This window comes from Schistocerca gregaria, unplaced genomic scaffold (genome assembly GCF_023897955.1).
Source record: "Schistocerca gregaria isolate iqSchGreg1 unplaced genomic scaffold, iqSchGreg1.2 ptg001216l, whole genome shotgun sequence".
NCBI lineage: Eukaryota > Metazoa > Arthropoda > Insecta > Orthoptera > Acrididae > Schistocerca > Schistocerca gregaria.
The window spans coordinates 20,001-25,000 of record NW_026062538.1 but is presented as its reverse complement, the minus strand read 5'-3'; the positions used below and the strand labels follow the sequence as shown (position 1 = coordinate 25,000).

The window sequence follows — 5,000 nt, the reverse complement described above, 5'->3', positions numbered from 1 at the left end:
GATCTAAAGGGCAGAGTCCCATGATTAGACACAGTGCATCTGTTGGTGTTGTACCAAATGCGCCTACACACCTTAGTATTACATTACGCTGTATCCTTCTTACCATAGTGGCAGGCTTGACCTGAGTGAGTTTGTGGGCCCAGGCACTGGAGCCGTATCCCACAATTGGTACCAAGACACAGTTATTATACATTTTTGTTGCAATCGGAGGGAGATGGAAACGCCGTTGGGCTATACTTATTAATTTGTTTAATACTGCCAAGGCCTTGGAGGCAACGTGATTTATATGTGGAATGTAGCTCCAGGCTTCGTCTATGAAGACGCCCAAGTACTTTGCAGCGCGTGTTCTTGCGACTATACGGTTGTTTAATCTTATGATTGGGTCCCTGGCTAGTCTGCCTTTCAGCAAGATGAAACTTGATTTATGAGGCGCGATTTCCAGTTTTGAACTTTGACACCATTGTATCAGTGTTTCGGATACATGGGCCGCTCTTGTCTCAATCTCGGCACGGCTGTCACCCTCAACAAGAACGAGGAGGTCGTCTGCATACGCCACGACTCCTAATGTCATGTTGTTCCTTTCTAGTGTGTTCAGTAATGGGTCCATATTCACGTCCCAGAACAAAGGGCCGCACACAGATCCCTGTGGACAGCCCTTTGAGATGTTCTTAGACACCACGACACCAGGAGCCGTGATTCTGGCGACTCTATTTCTGCAGTAGTCCTTCAGACAACCATATAGCGCCGCCGGGCACTCCAACTCTCGAAGTCGAGAGAAGAGCGCCGGCCACCACAGATTGTCGAAGGCACCCGAAATATCCACCATAACTCCGAGGACGTACTTCCGCGTGGATGAGTGTACAATACTTACGACTTTGTTGATAGCATCAGAAGTTGACTTTCGAGCTCGGAATCCGTATTGCGAGTCACTCATTCCACGTAGGACTCTATGACTAGACAGTCTAGAGACCAGCAGCTTCTCAAATGTCTTTCCCAAGACGTCCAGGAGACAAATCGGACGGTAGGATTTGGGCATCATTGGGTCCTTATCAGGAGCCTTTTTAATAATAATAACCTCTGCCGTCTTCCAGCAGGTTGGGAAGACCTGTGTTTCCATACATCTGTTGTATATTTTCGTGAGGCCCGGAGCCAGTTTGTTTGCAATACATTGCAGAACTTCTGCAGGAATTGCATCCGGCCCCGGGGCCTTGCGCTTTGCAAAGGAGCGAATAGCTGCCTTCACTTCCTCGATGGAGTAGGGGTACACCTGTATGTTGTTGTGGTAGTGTAACTGGTCTTGCCGTCTTATTTCCTGCTGCATCTCGGTGTCAGTGTCAGGTCGATCGTCTGGGAGGAGCACCCTCATTAGCTCCTCAGCGGTCTCTGACCAGTCCTGTGTCATTCTGTCTGCGTCGCCGACTCTTACAGTCGAGAGATGCATTGGTGAGTGAATTTTTTCCCTAACTATTTTGTATGGTGTACCCCATGGATCCAGAGTCAGGTGAGACTTTACAAAATCTTCCCAGCTCCGCTGTCGATGTTGTCGGAGAGTCTCCTTGAAGAGCCATTTCCTTCTCCTATACTGGGCAAGATGGTAGTGCCGTTCCTCCTGGGTGAAGGACCTTTGATAGCTGCTTCGTGCTCTTCTCATAGACTGCCTGAGCCGGGTGAGCTCTGGAGTCCATGGAGAAGTCGCTTTTCGTATGAAGCGCCTTCGCGTTGGTATTGCCGCGGCCAAAGCCGCCCTGATTGAGACAATTAAGGCCCCTACGGCCTCCTCCACTTCAAAAGGACCGTCTCCCAGCTCCGGAGGATGAAATTCCGCCTCCAACAGGTCCCAGTCTGCTCTCCCGTAGTCGTACTGCATTGTCCACCCCTCTGGCACATGCTCCACTTGTGATGCTATCGTAAATTCAATAGCGTTATGATCACTGGTGGTAATGTTATCATTGACCTGCCAATTTTGAATAGTATTCACAATGTTTGTTGTACAGAGCGTGACATCAATAAAGGACGCTGCCCCAGCTCTGCTCCTGTAGGTAGGAGGGTTGCCGGGGAGATTTACAACATTTAAATTATGTTCCATAATTATATCTTCCAGTGCCTGTCCTCTTTGATCTTGAACTTGGCTGTGCCATAGGGGGGATTTTGCGTTACTGTCCATTGCTATTATTATTGCTTTGCCTGCTAGGGCTCGCAATACTGTAGATAACTGCCCAAGATAAACATTGATTGGATCCCTGTATTGACAGTATATATTGATTATATACCAAAATGTATTATAAAAGTTTATCTCCACAACCGTTACATGGGAGGTGCAATACTGTGTCAAGACAGTGGTTTTAATTAACTTGTTGTAAATGACAATTGCTGACATGGGATTTGGACCCATTGATATTACCTGGGCAGTGACGGGAAAGCCTGTGACCTTGCCGGAGGCAGAGCTTGGCTCTTGAATTAGCATAACATCGATGTTCTTTTCTTCCGCTATCTTTCGGAGCTCCTGAGTTACGAGGGAGCTCCTCATAGCATTTATTTGCAGGACTTTTATCTTAGTCCGGATGTCTGGTGTAGAAATGGCTATCAGGCCATACCTGGGCAGGATCAAAACCAATCCTGCCGTGCATCTTGACCATGTTTTTATAGGTCTTGTCAATATCAAACTCCCGACCCCGTCTGATATATAATTTTGACACTAAGTCTTGTAATTTTTCGAAGTCTGTGGGAATATTTAACGCGGCAAGATGAATACAGTCTGCATCCTCCAGTGCCGGGAATGTGACCTTCTCTCCGCGAGGATGCCCGACCCTCACCAGCTGCCTCAGAGCCGCGTTTAGGGCTGTGGGTTCCTCCAGTCTTGACAGTCTTAACGTTTCCTCACAAATGGTGTATGTGTCTCCTGGTGGACACTGAGTGTACATTTTTCCAACTTGAATTGTTTCAACATCCTCTTGCGTCATTTTTGGAGTCTGCTGGTGCTCTGCTGCAGAGACTGGCGCGGCAGCCGACGACGACTCCGCCCCCGAGGACGAGCGGGAACCCCCGCTCCCGGCGGATGAAGCCGCCCCGCCGGTCACCGCCACCTCCCGGAAGCCTAGATGACCCCTCCCTGTGGCCAGGAAACCCCCGACCTGACAGGAGAAATCCGTCGACTCCGGCCGCTCTGTCGGAACAGGAAGTGTGTAGGTCTCTCCCTCCTTGCGCGTGAGAAAGCCCCCACTCTGTGAAGAGGTAGACTCCAAGTTGGTCTGCTCGGTCGCCGGATCTCCTGGAGGACTCCTCCTAATGGCCAGGAAGGACCCAACCTGGCAGGAGAAGTCCCGCATCTCCGGTTGCACGTCTGGAACTAAAACAGAATAGACCTTCCACTCCTCCTCTCGCTCGTCGACCACCGAGGGCAGAGATTCCTGTGATTCCTTGAGCTTCCGCCACCGACCTGCATCTCGCAACTGTTTGCTCGGTGATTTTCGAGTGACTCTATAGCGCGTTGCCATAGTCTGTCCTCTGTATGAGCCGCTGTATCATTATTTTATAGGTTGCACACTCCTTACCGGGAGTGTTGCAGGTGCGTTTCCGGTATTTACAAGGGATGCAGGTGGGCGTTTCTTTGTCGCACTTTGTTTTGTCATGCTTTTCGCTTCCACAATTCCCACATACTGGGTTTAGGAAGCTACAGTATTTTGCAACATGTCCGTAATCGTGACATTTGGTACATTTAGCAAGGGCAGTATAGTCCTTGACGGATATTGCATTATAGCCTACGTATAGTCTATTGGTTGTAATGATCTGTTTACGCAATTCCGGTGACACTTCAATGGCATGGTGCACAGTGTTTCTGTCACGAGGACCTGCCTTGAAGCGGACCTTGAATTGTTCTATGAATTCTTCGCGAAGTAGATAGGGACAGCGGGAATCTCGTTAATCCATTCATGCGCGTCACTAATTAGATGACGAGGCATTTGGCTACCTTAAGAGAGTCATAGTTACTCCCGCCGTTTACCCGCGCTTGCTTGAATTTCTTCACGTTGACATTCAGAGCACTGGGCAGAAATCACATTGCGTCAACACCCGCTAGGGCCATCGCAATGCTTTGTTTTAATTAGACAGTCGGATTCCCCCAGTCCGTGCCAGTTCTGAGTTGATCGTTGAATGGCGGCCGAAGAGAATCCGCGCACCCGCGCGCCCCCGGAGGAGCACGCTAAGGCGGACGCGGCCTCGCAGCAAGGAAGATCCGTGGGAGGCCAAGGCACGGGACCGAGCTCGGATCCTGCACGCAGGTTGAAGCACCGGGGCGCGAACGCCGCGCAGGCGCGCGCATCCTGCACCGCCGGCCAGCACGAGGCCAACCAACGGCGAGAGCAGACCACGCCCGCGCTAAACGCCCGCACTTACCGGCACCCCTACGGCACTCACCTCGCCCAGGCCCGGCACGTTAGCGCTGACCCACTTCCCGACCAAGCCCGACACGCCCCGATCCTCAGAGCCAATCCTTATCCCGAAGTTACGGATCCAATTTGCCGACTTCCCTTACCTACATTATTCTATCGACTAGAGGCTCTTCACCTTGGAGACCTGCTGCGGATATGGGTACGAACCGGCGCGACACCTCCACGTGGCCCTCTCCCGGATTTTCAAGGTCCGAGGGGAAGATCGGGACACCGCCGCAACTGCGGTGCTCTTCGCGTTCCAAACCCTATCTCCCTGCTAGAGGATTCCAGGGAACTCGAACGCTCATGCAGAAAAGAAAACTCTTCCCCGATCTCCCGACGGCGTCTCCGGGTCCTTTTGGGTTACCCCGACGAGCATCTCTAAAAGAGGGGCCCGACTTATATCGGTTCCGCTGCCGGGTTCCGGAATAGGAACCGGATTCCCTTTCGCCCAACGGGGGCCAGCACAAAGTGCATCATGCTATGACGGCCCCCATCAACATCGGATTTCTCCTAGGGCTTAGGATCGACTGACTCGTGTGCAACGGCTGTTCACACGAAACCCTTCTCCGC

The 5,000-nt window shown here is 51.4% G+C and overlaps 1 pseudogene; it reads right to left on the bottom strand.

Annotated features, from left to right (window-relative positions):
- Positions 1-5,000, bottom strand: part of LOC126329776 (large subunit ribosomal RNA) — a 9,429-nt pseudogene that overhangs the window by 2,578 nt on the left and 1,851 nt on the right.